The sequence below is a fragment of the Nycticebus coucang genome, chromosome 12 (genome assembly GCF_027406575.1).
Source record: "Nycticebus coucang isolate mNycCou1 chromosome 12, mNycCou1.pri, whole genome shotgun sequence".
Taxonomy (NCBI): domain Eukaryota; kingdom Metazoa; phylum Chordata; class Mammalia; order Primates; family Lorisidae; genus Nycticebus; species Nycticebus coucang.
In genome coordinates this window covers 30,191,597-30,205,798 of record NC_069791.1, presented here as the reverse complement: position 1 = coordinate 30,205,798, position 14,202 = coordinate 30,191,597, and positions in this window count along the sequence as shown.

The window sequence follows — 14,202 nt, the reverse complement described above, 5'->3', positions numbered from 1 at the left end:
GTTATCTCCCAATAGTAGGCTTGGTAAACAGAAATCCAAGAGATACTGTCAGCTCTTCCAAAACAGGTGCAGCTCCTCTCCCTAGATGGGCTTAAGGGAGTTTATAACCCTTGAAATTATAGGTAACATTATGCATATATTTGCATCTATGTGTTTTTCCAAAGGTAAAAGTTGAGCCTTGATCTTCCATATCATTCAACATGATCTGTGAGCCCCACTAAGTATCCTCTTCCCCACAGCCCCAGCTCCCTTATGGGTATCATTTTGAGCTCAACACCACAAAGGCTAAACTCTGGGTACTTCTGCAATTTCTTTACAATATTAAAATAGACAATAGCAGAAAGAGACAGAGAATGACTATGTGGAAAAAGGTGTTTAGAAGGATTAAGTTCAATGAGAAGAAGCTCCTGAAAGCTTTTTTTCCTCAACTTTTTTTAAATTTATTTTAACATAGCTGATAAAGTTAGAAGTGGTGGAAGAAGCCCACATGCCCATCGACCCATGAATGGATTAATAAATTGTGGTATATGTACACCATGGAATATTATGCAGCCTTAAAGAAAGATGGAGACTTTACCTCTTTCATGTTTACATGGATGGAGCTGGAACATATTCTTCTTAGCAAAGTATCTCAAGAATGGAAGAAAAAGTATCCAATGTACTCAGCCCTACTGTGATACTAATTTATAGCTTTCATATGAAAGCTATAACCCAATTATAACCTAAGAATATGGGGAAGGGGGAGAGGGAGGGTGATTGGTGGGATCACACCTATGGTGCATCTTATAAGGGTACACGTGAAACTTACTAAATGTAGAATATAAATGTCTTAAAACAATAACTAAGAAAATGCCAGGAAGGCTATGTTAACCAGTGTGATGAAAATGTCTCAGTCTATAAACCAGTGTATGGTGCCCCATGATGGCATTAATGTACCCAGCTATAATTTAATAAAAACAAGAACAAAAACAAACAAAAAAATTAGAAGTGGTTTCCCTTTTCTAAAAACAACAAACATCATGTTTGAGGATTTCTTTTAAACATATCTATTTAGGTAAGTTTCTTATATTCTGGTTCTTTGACAGGTTCCTGGGATTGCTATTTCAATTTTATTTATGGGGCTCCCTCTTGTTTGGCAATTCTTCCTTCATGAGAAATTCCATTTCCTCAAGAAGTGAACCTAAATTGACCAAAGAATTTACTCTTCATTAAAAGTTAGCTTAGCAATGAAGGACTAGAATGATGTGAAGATAAATGGCTGAAGAAATTACCTCTGTTTCAGGATTTCTATTTCTTTTTCTTTGCCAATCCTTAATAAAACAGGATATAACCCCAAATGACATGCTCTTTCCCCCACTCTAGATCAGAGGCTAAAATTTGTAATTTCATAGAGGAAATACTCTGAGAGTTGAATTCTCTAAATCTTTTTCCTCTCCTACCTCACTCCTACCAAATTGGTCGTGAAATTCTCAAGTTTTCTGTTATATACGGTCTGCAGACCTGGAACTTAACACAAAAACAAAAATAACAATAGGTAACAATTTGTATGTGCCATACAAAGTCCTTTAAATATATTAATTCATACAACATAAATTCAGGATGCAAATCATTATAATACTCATTTTATAATGAGAAAAACAAAGAGCTAGAAGTAATACTTAATTATAACATGGGATGTTGTTAGTTAGTTAATTTAATCATGAGATAAAGAACCTGAATGTGATTGCGTTAACAGATTATTCAAATGTCATTGGCTACTTTTCAATTTCATTTATGATTTCTAAGTTTTGCTACTGCGAAGGTGGCTAACTTGGCTGCAATAAAAAACATCTCAAATTCTCCAAGCATTAGCATCTATCTTTCTAGTTCATCAAGTTCCAAACCTCAGAGCCATATATTCCTGTTTGTAACTCCTCATAGTTAATCATTTCTCATAGCTTGTTGATTCTACCTTCTGCAAATCTTTGCTCTCTTTTCTATTAAATATTTGCCCTGGTAGTTCTTCAGTTCATGTCCTTGTTATCTTTCACCTTAATTACCTCCAAGGGCTTCCTCACTAGCCTTCCCAACATGAGTCTATATTCTCAATTCCATTCGCCCTGAGAAGAGTTTGCTTCTGAAAAAATAAGCCCTCACCCATTCAATAACCTTTACTTGCAACCACTGCAATCAGATTGGGTAAGACATTTGTCTGGGTCAAAGGATTTGAGACTCAGTTCTAATTTCACTACTTACTGATTACTTACTGTTTCTTGAATACGTTATTTAACCTCTCTTAAAGCTGAATTTATTCATGTTTATAATGAGATTATATAATATTTTCACAGTCTACCTCATAGGCTCTGAAGATTAAAAAAAATAGTAAGGTGTGGAAAAATAGTAAGAGTTGAAAAAACTCTTGAAAACTATAACATTTATTTTAAATATATAGTCTGGTATTCAAAGCCTCCAAAATCTGACCACAAGTCACATATTCAAATGATCTCCCATCTCGACATACCTACAGCCCCAGTGCTGTCTAGGTCCTCCATCTCCATTCTTGGCAACTTCTGAATATATAGCTTTCTCTGCCCAAAATGCCTTTTCTTTCCATGGCCTGTGTCAGAGACCTGTTCATTCTTTAAGCTCTAAATAAAATCCCCATTTCTCTAACAGGCTGTCCACAATCCCACAGCAGACTTAATCTCTTGCTTCCCTGAACTTTCATGCTACTTTGACACCATTTGTCAACTCTTCCTATATGGATGATGGTATACAATGCATCTATCTATCTATCCTCTATGTATATTATCCTCACTGTGACCCTTGGAGATGTCCTTATTTCAATTCATAGGAGAAGAAGCTAACTCTTTGGAATGGTCAATACCTTGCCAAGGTTACGTGAAATATAAAGAATAATGTTTGCCTTGGCCAGATATGTCTCCCTCGGGAGCTTCTGACCTTAACTCATCCAAGTGGTCTCTATAATAGTTCTTACCACAATCAGCCTCACAGTAGTCAACAATGCATTTATCCATCTTTCTCACGTTTCTGAGCCCCTGGATAACCAATATCATTTCTTATTTCTTTGTACCACCAAGTGACTAGTATTTACCTTCAGGTACCAAGATGGCTAATAAATGTTTACCAAACTGAAATGAACTTACAAAATCATTACTAGTCTTCCAATCGTAACTTTCTGTCCCATCCTTGTTGTCTCTGCTACTCTCTTGTTTATTCTTTTCTTAACATTCAATATGGACAGCAGGACTACCTGGAAGGTATTGTTTCCCCACATTAATTCCTGGCATTTTAAATGAAAATATTCTATTACAGACCTGAGTCCTTCACAGAATGCGCAGACACTTGGTGATTTTTAGTAAGTTTGCCTAAATTCTCACTCTGCTGGCCAACATCTCAGAGTAAAGAGTTGTTACTATTTTATATTATACCCATAAATTGCAAAGAAATTTATATTAAATTGCAAAGAAATTTACATTAAATTTCTTCCAAAACATTAATCATACCAATACAATCTTTCTTTTTCTTTTAGCCAATAAGAGAGAAGAGTCACACCTTTTAACAAGCGTCTGCATTTAACGTTTTTAGAATAAAAATTCAGAAATCCTATTTTCTTTTGAATAGTAGGAAAAAAGATTTCTCAGCTAGCCAGAGTAGTAAAGATATAGCTCACATTAGGAAAGACTACAGCTTAACAAAAACAACAAAGAGAATTGAAGTGTCTGTGAGTTCTCTCTGGAATGCAGTCCCTTGAATAAATGAAGTGCCTCATCTAAACCTTACTAACCAATGGTATTCTACAGAGAAGCCGAACAACCTTTGATGTCTCCTTTGATATTCAAAGGCAGATTCTGAAAGGAGGAAGCTGTCTAACCAGTCAAAGAAGGCACTCACAAATGTCTAGACTATACCCAGGCTCAAATTAACCTTCAATATCCAGTTCCATGGTTAGAATATATTTTTATTCCTGAAATGTTAAATTCTTATCCCAGCATGTTACCTACAAAGAAAGGGTTCATCATACCTGGAAATGTAGAAATAGGGAATATTTGAGGCACAGAGGAATAAAATTTCTGTTCTGTAAATGGGATCATTAAAGGGATGACCAAGTTTTAGTATATTGTCCTTAGAAGGGAATATGAGAGCTCTGATAGTTTTAGAGATGAAAAAAATGAAGCCAGAGATATCAAATGACTTGTAGAAAGTCACATCATCATTCAGGGTCGAAGTATTGAAAGTCAAACCGAAGACAGGTTCTTTCTGCTCAGTTCAGTGGTTTTCTCAACATTCCCATGCCATTAATGTAGTCAGAGAACCTAGACGAACACAATGATTTCGATTCCCTCCACAATTAACAGCTGAAGTCAGTTTGATAATGTTGGCCACAACTGTCATTAAGAGTCTCATGGAAGTTTCAACTTATTAACACTATCTGGCATTGAATGTATTTCATACGTACTGGTCCCTATGTGAAGTACACTGCATGTTTTGACTTATCTAATCCTCACAACTGCTGGCTCAGTCAGAACTCTTCCTCTTCCTGTAAATGAAGCTTAGAAAGCTTCTTATCCAGGAACCCAGGGCTGGTAAGTAGTAGACGTGGAATCCAAACCCAAATCCAAAACCATCCACTCATCTATACCCTACAAAGTAAAATAAAAGCTGACTTAACCGGCCCAGCATGTTTTCAACATAATATCTTTCATTCACTGGCATTTCTATGTGTCTATAACATAATGATCATTGGTTTTTATTAAAAAATAACCTCATGCACCCTTGATGTCTCCATGAGTAGTCCCTGGCACATAGTCAAGACATAATAAACATTAGTCAAACAAAGAATGAATCAAGGCAGCATGCAGTCTTGAAGGGTCTTCCACCAAATACCTTAGATGCTGCAAGGTACGTCAACTAGGCCAAATCAGAAACCCTAAGGGAAAAACAACTGACACTAGGGAGAGGGTGCAAACAGCTGAGACAGCAAACCCAAGACCAGCTCACTGCACTGTAGTTTCTGAGATCCCCCACTCAGCCAGCACCAAGGACACAGATCTGCAACCTAGGCAGAGAGAAGCTGCAAGCAGCAGGTGAGATGTCAGGGACAAATGCTCTGAAAGAGTGACACTGAAGTTAACATGTGAAAGAAAATGAAAAACACATGAGATGAGTCAAAGATGCTATAGTGAGAAAAGTGTACAAAAGAAAGAAAGCATATGGGTGGAACTGCAAAAATTTCAATATGGCGGGAGGGAGGTTACCACTAGCACTGTAGTGACAGACAAGGCAGGATAGATAAGGAGGGATCAGAGGAAACTGGGCTTTGGAGGCCTGTGAAGGAGTCTGACCTTTATTCTGAGGGCAGTGGGGAACAAGGGAAGGGCCTAGGCAGAGAGATGACCCAATCAGATTTCAAGTAGGGAAGCATCAGGAGCAGAGAACGCTCATGCAGTGCCACTGGGGTCCATGGCAGAGAGCATCCTGTGTGAAGTAAGGGGTGACAAGGCCCACGGGGAAGAATAAGAAGTGGGCAACACTACTTTGGGAAAACATCTGAGATATAATCAGAAGAACTACTAAAAATACTGAGAAGGCTTTAAAGGTAAGAAAATTTAATTTGGCAGAATATAAATCACCCATATAAATATATATGTTATGTATCTATATGTCACTTTGTAAGCACACAGAGCTTTTCTGTCCTTTTTCTTATTTAGTCCTTGAAAGATCCTTGTCCTGTCTTTGCAGGACAGTAAGCGCTGTTCTCATCTTACAGATGGGATTCATGGAGGTGAAGTGGCCAGAGGCAGAGAACAATGAACCAGAATTTGAGTCTTCTGAAGTTCATTGTTCCTTTAGCTACATGATCGTAACTGTAAAGAATTCAGCATGTTTTTTTCATCCGTCTCCATCTGTCCAAACTTGTTGCATACCAGAAACTCCAAGGATCCCTTGTAGATAATATCACTGCTTCTTACAGCATGCACTCAGGCAGATGCCTAAGTAATCTTAACACTAAGAAGATTAAGAACAGTCCATGCTGCTATAATTATATTTTGTGAATCCCTAGCTGAGATACACGGACTAATAAATTATAGCACAGTTAAGCTAGTGAAACAAAATATTGGACATTAGGACTATCTTGGAAAATTGGGTATATATCACGTTATAATAATAATACAATACACGACTATACAAATAATAATACTTCTTAATTGAATGTTTACATCATGCAGGAAGTTCTAGGTGATTTGCTTGTATTAATACATCAATCCTCTCAATTACTCTATAATAAAGTTACTATTATTGTCTATATTTTAAAGAAGGGAAACTGAGGCCTTGACTCGTCAGTAACTTGCCTCAGATTCCACAGCTAGTAAGTATTTAAGTAGAGTCGGATTTAAACTCAAGTCCTGTTGAACCAGGGTCTTTGCTCTTAACCACTAATATTCTGCTACCTCTCATCAGTGCCAGCCAAATCTCTGTCTTCACTCTCCAAGGAGGATACCTGAACTTCAAATATTATTTCCAGAAATACAAATACATCAATAATTCATATTAGAAAGAATGAAAATTCAGGATAATAGGATCTTGCTATTTAATTGGGAAATGAACAAAAGGATGGCTGTAATTTCACGGCTATGAAGATGATGAACAGTCCAACTATCAATATTCATATTTAAAAGCAAACATGGGGACTGTGTCCAGCCCTGTGATAGACCTAGAAGTCACATAAAAGACAGAAAACATATCTGTGAATCTCTGACCTCAAGAAACATCCCAGCTCCTCACTTGTATAGTGATGAGTAAAAAAAGAAAGACAGACAGACCCAGGCATGTATGAAAGAAATGCCCATGGTGAATATTTAAATTACAATAGTTCTAGTGAAGTGAATACATTCTAGGGGGCCAGCTGCTGTTCTAAAAACATTTAGTAACTTTTTAAGTCTCCATAACAACCCTAGAAAGCAGCTGCTGTTGTTGACTCTACTTTATAGAAGAAGAACTGAGACCTGCAAAGGTAAATCAACTTGCCCAGGCTCAAGGAGCTAGTCATCAGCAGAACTGAAGGTCATGTAGTTCACACTCTCAACACTAGCTCTATTTCTCTGTATCCCAACTCTGTGCTTGAGATAGGGTGCATCATTTAAACTGGAGCCAGATCTATAATCCTAGACATCTCAATCTTAAACAATCACATCCCAAAAGGGGGGAGTGGGTCAGGGATGACCCCCACTGATGTTTGGTTTTATACATATGTTCATGTGGGACTAAACAGAACATATAAAAACAAAACATTGGTGGGGTCAACCCCTGACCACCCCCCATTTGTGTCTGATTTAAGGCAGGGGGAAGAAGCCTCACGTAAGCCTTAAACTCAAGTCAATTTTGCCAGTGCAGTTTTCAGAAGAAGGTCCCGAAGCAAGGTTATGTAAGATTGTTCTGATGCCCCGTCTGCTATTGTTCCTTGTATTACCTTTAATCACCAAGAATCCTACTTAGAGTAAGAAGAGTAAGTATGGATCCATCCTCCTCTGGTTCCTTCTCTGGGTACTTCAAAATCAGAAACAATCCAAACATTCAGCCACAGATGAACAAACAAATTGTGATTTAATTCCATATAGTGGAATACTACTCAGCAATTTAAAAAAAAACTACTGAGGGCAGCGCCTATGGCTCAAAGGAGTAAGGTGCCGGCCCCATATGCTGGAGGTGGTGGGTTCAAACCCAGCCCTGCCCCCCCCCAAAAAAAGACTACTGAAACCACAGTATGGATGAATCTCCAAGTAATTATACTAAACAAAAGAAGCGATGCAAAGTACACATTATATGATTGCATCTATTTGAAACACCAGAAAAGAAAGACCTCATCTACAGTGGTAAAAAGCAAGTCAGTGGTTTTAGAACCATAAAAGGGTGGGAGGACTGCCCAGGAAGGGGCATAACAAATTGCCTGAAGTGTTGGAAAAAGAAGAGAGTCTTTTACCAAAATGTTCTACATATTGATTTTGATAGTGGTTATATGGTGTATAGGTCTCAAAGCTTACTGAAATGTTCACTTGAGATGGGTGCATTTTTACAAGGGATTCTGGATTAGATCCTGGGCTAGAAAAAGGGCATTAATGGGAATACTGCAAATTTTGAATATAATCAGATTTGTTCATATTATATTATAGTATTGTATCAATGTAGCCTGGGTAGTATGATTTCGATAGTTGTTCGCTAAGTCTAAAATAATTTCAAAATAAAGAGTTAAAACTTTTCTTAAAGCCTGGTTTTCACACACTGAGTTCATGCAGGGACCAAGGAAGACCTTTTGCAGCCTCAGCCTCCTGCAGAGGAGGCTCCTCCTCACACTGATGGCCTCACAGTTGCAGTACAGCCCTCAGCACAGCAGGTAGCCCTGATAATCTCAGCACAATGCAAAGGGTATAAACAGTGTTGACACAAGAGAAAAGAAATCTTTTCTAAGCCCAAACAAAACTCTTCACCTTCTAAAGAACAGGTCACCATACATGCCCCATGATCATATCAATGTATACAGTTATGATTTAATAAAAAAAAAAAAAAAAAAAAGAACAGGTCACATCCTTCCTTCACAGTCCCAACATGGCGTTCTATGTTAGTATGAGGATCTGACTGTCATTGCAGATGTGGCCAGAAAGTTTCAATATGTCATTCTTCTTGTTGCCTTGATGAACATCTTTAAAATTCACGTTTTCCACAACAAACAAACAAAACCATCAGCTAACGAAGAACAGTGACTCTCAAGAGACAGAAAACAATTGCCCTAGTTTACCGGGCTGGAGTATGTTTTCAGGCAATGGTGCAGGGAGCCAGGTGTTGCCCTGCAGTTTCTCAGACTGCACTTGAACTGGAAGTCCCAGGATCTAAGGGCACAAGGAGGAAAGAACTGTGTGAAGAAACAGTTCTGTCGACCTGCAGCTGGAACTCTGATTATTTTTACTTTAGAGGACAAAGTTCTGTGGTATGTTAAAAGCAGCCTGTTTTTTTTCTTTAAAGCCTTTGCTTCTAGAATATATGTATTTTATTTTTTATTTTGAATTTTACTCACATGTAAGGGTCCTTGGGGAAAAGCTATAAATAAAATTTTAGAGTAGAAATCAAAACCATACTGACCCAGGTACAAGAGCATTCAAAACATGTATACCAACATTATTCCTAGCATGAATTTAAATTTTAATTAACATGTCTTTCAATAGTGTAGAAGTAATCATGGTTTACTTAAAATGAAATACATGTTCTTTGAGGTTATATAAACATTGAAACTTTCTCTGAATGTCTTTGCAGACCTGGGCATCTATCTATCTATCTATCTCTCTATCTATCTATATGTATATATATATATATATTTTTTTTTTTTTTCTGGGCATCTATATTTGAGACACACAAAGGAAGTTTAAGTTGGGAAATAGCTTAAGAAACTAGAAATTCAGGTCTGTTTTATTATTCAAGGACTATGCATACTTCTGAGTAATTAATATTTTTAATCAATTCAACCAAAGTATAAGATGTTTACAATGTAAATATCAGAAATCAATCAAAAATAGTATAGTTTAAGCTGATCCACATCTATGACGGGTCCTGAGAATGAGGAAATCAGTTTGCAGAGGCCTAACCACCTACCTTGGTCCATATGTGACCTGGGTGCAGGAGGGAACAGGCATTACATGGCCACAGAGCCAGAAGCAAACAACAAATATATACACTAAACAAAACAAACCCACACTTATCCCTAAAATCTCTTTTCCGTCCTTATAAAAAATAAGGTTTTATTTGTCCTTTTTTGTTTGTTTTTCACTCAAACATCATCTCTGGTTACATTGCTCAGGCTACAAATGACAATAGTGATTACAGATTGACAGCCCCATGTGATCTTCGCCTTAGGCTGGTGGGAAGTATTATTATCACCATCTTCATTCTCCAGAATAGAAAATAGGGGTGGTCATACAGCCCAAAGTCACACCCAAGCATGTGGCAGACCCAGGATGTCGCCCCAACCCAGCTGACCGCACAGCGCAAGCCTTTATCCCCTTAACCGCAGCAGTGACTCTGCCCTTGAAGAACAAGTACAAACTGGCCCAGCGGTCTGGGCTTCCTCATGACAGCTGAGCTGATTGCTTGAAATGCTGTAATCAGGACTCCTTGTTCTTAGCCAGCCCTTCAGTTTTTGCTGTATGACTGGGCAAGTTTCTGAACCTTCTGGGCCTCCGTTTCCAGAGTGATCTCTAATGATCCTCTCAATTTGAGCTCTCGGGAAAAAAGTGGCCTTATTACTCCAGGAGCAGCTTAATGTGGTGAATCCACTACAACCGGGAGGGAGGCAGACCAGCCTTTGCAACCTGGCGGTTATGTGTGAGCTGAGAGACTGGGTAGCCCATTTAACCCCCCCAGGTCTCAGATGACTCAGCTGTGAAATGTTATCATAACGTCTTCCTTAAAGGTGGCTGTAAGGAATCAAGTTATGTGTGTATGTAAGTGGCTCAACACAGTGCCCAGCACATAAACGCATCCAAAGTAGCCATTATTGGTATAGTTACCACGGCTTTCTGAAACTTACTAGATCTCCTATGGTCTGCGCCTTCTGGGGCCACACACAAATAAGAAATAGTCTCCTGCTACCCCCAGGCAAGAAGGCATCCAATCTGGATAAGTACCGAAATGGGACAATCCCTCTAATATCTGGCAATCTCTTCCTTCCTAGAACTCAGTCTGGCTTTCCTCATTCTCCTAGTTAACCCAGCTTACACACTGAGGTCAGACCATTGCAGTGTGACAGTGCAAGGAAGCCCATCTAAGGTGACAAATGGGACAGAAACACAACTCATGTGGCTCAGAACTGTGCAGAAACTGTATCTGCCCTGGGGAAGGGAATTCCCCACACCAATGTACAAAGGTGCTTGCTGTGTACCAACGCAGTGGCCCAACTAGGCCCGTGGCTGCACCTCATTCTAAGTCACACACCAGAGCCCTGATTACTGTTATTTTACACTTAAGTCTAGACAATTTCATTTTGCTAATGACCTTCACAGAGACTTGTTAATCTAATATTTCCATTTTATTTGCAGCCAGTTTCATTTCCTCACTGACATAGTATCACACTGGTGCTATATTTCCAATCACCAATTCATGTGTAAATTAATGTTCAAATGAAGAAGTCATTGGGTTTCTGTGAGTATGTAGGGAAAGTGCCTTTCTCCTCATTATTTCCCCTGCGGCCCCCGGGCAGGGCTTTGCACAATACCCACTTAATTCAGCAAATTGAATTGATGAGAGAAAAAGCTCATATCATGGTCACATTTAAATCTTTTTTTAAAATACACTTTTTGGAAGGGAGTCCAAGATGGTTGACTAGAAATTCTGTGCCTGCCTCCTCCACTTAGATAAGCCAGAGTAGCATATAAACAGTCACATTTTGAGTACTTTATCCAAGAGATAAATAACCCTGGAATTCAACAGTAAAGTGACAAGGACACCAAAGGAAGTGAAAGAGGTGGAGAGGCAGCTTCCCTGGTTAGCAGTGTGGGACTCAGGCTGTTGCTGCTGGGACAGAGAAGTGGGACCTGAGCGCTCCTGTAGCAGCCAGGCTAGGAGTGAGCAAGCCCTGGGCTGCAGCTGTGGATGCCAGGAACGAGCACTGTGGGGATCTGGGACTGGGATCTAAGTAGAACTGAGACTTGCAACTTGCTGCTGGGACTTGGTCAGGAGCCAGGCATGTGCTCCTGCAGCCAGGGCAGGATGGCACCCCTGCTGGGACTGGGACAAGAGGAATCCCCCAACGGACACAGGCTGTGACCCTTTCTGGAGGCCACTGCTGCTCCAAAACTCTGGGGCCTAAGAGTCACCACACCTGCCCACCGAGGCTGGTATCTACACTCTCATCTTCAGGGGCCTGAGCACAAGCCCACCCAGGCTAGATCCACCCATCACTCCCAGATACAGCACATAAGCCAGGGGCCCTGGAGATTGCCCAACTCAACCTACCACCCTAGGCACCTAAGCATACCTCCCAGGGCGTTTGAGATTAGGCCTGAACTGGCCATCTCCACCTCATCCAGCACCTCCTGTGAGTCCCACCTGCAGGCCTGGAGATGGCCCATCAGGCCCATTATAGTCACTACCAACATGAACACACTGCTAGGGACCCAGAGAATCGTCCCACCATTGCTACTGCCATCACCTATGCCACACCAGCTGCCCAGGAGCCTGAGAGCCCATCCTCCTGCCTGGTCCACCTCTGTCACTGCCAGCATCCAGGCAAGCCACTTAGAGGCCCAAGAATCTACTTGTCAGTAGCCACCACCACCAGTACCAGCTTACACCACTGTGGGGGCAAAGATAGGCTTGCTTAGTCCACCGCTGCCACCAGTGGAGCCTGAAGACCAGCCCACCTGGCATCCAGTCAGGTGGCATCCAGTTATCCTCACACAACTTCACCACAGACTCCACTAATTACCACACCCCAACCCACAGAGGAAATCACAGATACCATTAATGCTGTTTACAGACAAAGAAATCATACAGAGACTATACTACTTACCACACTCAGAATAGAAGCCAAAGTGTCCCACTCAACCAACACCATAGGTGCATGCATTTTCAGGAAAAGGACCTTCTCTACAAAAGTAAATTCGAAAATAGGAAGAAGTGATGTTTATACCAGATACATAGATATCAACGTAAGGACATAGGAAATGTTAAAAAAAAATGGTAAGGAAATATGAAACTTCTTCAAAATATTGAAGAAGGTATTCTCCTTATCTCATTCTATGAGGTCATAATTACCTTGATCCCCAAACCAAACAAGGCCAATATCTCTGATGAACATAGATGTAAAAACCCTCAGTAAAATACTAACAAACCAAATCCAACAGCACATGAAAAAGATAATACACCACAATCAGTGAAATTTATACCAGGGATGCAAAGATGGCTCAACATACACAAATCAATAAACATGACACATCACATCAATAGATTAAAGAACAAAAACCATATGATTATCTCAAAAGACACAGAAAAAAAAATTTCATAAAATCCAACGCCCTGTCATGATAAAAAAAAAAAAAAACGCTCAACAAAGTAGGCATAGAAGGAGCACACCTCAAAATAATAAAAGCTATATACAACAAACCCACAGCCAACATTACACTCAATAGAGTTGAAAGCCTTTCCTTTAAGAACTGAAAGAAGATAAGGACGCCCATTTTCACCATTCCTATCTGACATAGGATTGGAAGTTCTAGCCAGAGCAATCAGGCAACAGAGTGAAAAATAAAAGGCATCCAAATTGGAAAAAAAAGGAAGTCAATTTGTTCCTTTTTGCTGATGATATGATCTTATATCTAGAAAAACCTAAAGAGTCCATGAAAAGCTCTTAGATTCGCTGGATGAAGTCAGCAGAGCTGCATATATGAGATCAACATACAAAAATGACTAGCATTTCTATACATCAGTAATGATCTAGCTGAGAAAAAAACAAGAAGCAATCCTGTTTACAACAGCTACAAAAAATAAAAATAAAATGCTTAGAAACAAATTTAACAAAGGAGATAAAAGGTCTCTACAAGGAAAAACTAGAAAACATTGATTTAGGAAATTGGAGAGGACACAAACAAATGAAAAACTATCCCATGCTTATGGGTTAGAATATTTCATATTTTTAAAATGACCACATTACCCAAAGCAATCTAAAGAGTCAATGCAATCCTTGTCAAAATATCAATGTCATTCTTGATAGAATTAGACAAAACAATTCTAAAATTCATATGGAACCAGAAAGAGTCTGAATAGCCAAAGCAATTTGAAGCAAATGAATAAAGCTGGAGGCATTAGACCACCTGACAACAAGGCTATAATAGCCAAAGATCATGTTAAAAGTAGACACATAGCTCAATGGAGCAGAATAGATAACTCAGAAATAAAGCCACAAGCTTACAATCAACTGATCTTCAGCAAAGCAGGCAAAATGATATCCACTGAGGAAAGGATATCCTATTCAACAAATGGTGCTGGAAAAGTTAGACAGTCACACGCAGAAGAATGAAATTAGACCCCATCTCCCACCATATACAAAAAGCAGTTCAAAATGGATTAAAGACTTAAATCTAAGGCCCCAAACTATAAAAATACTAGAAGGAAATCTAGAGAAAACTGTCTTGGACATTAGTCTAGGCAAAGTATTTA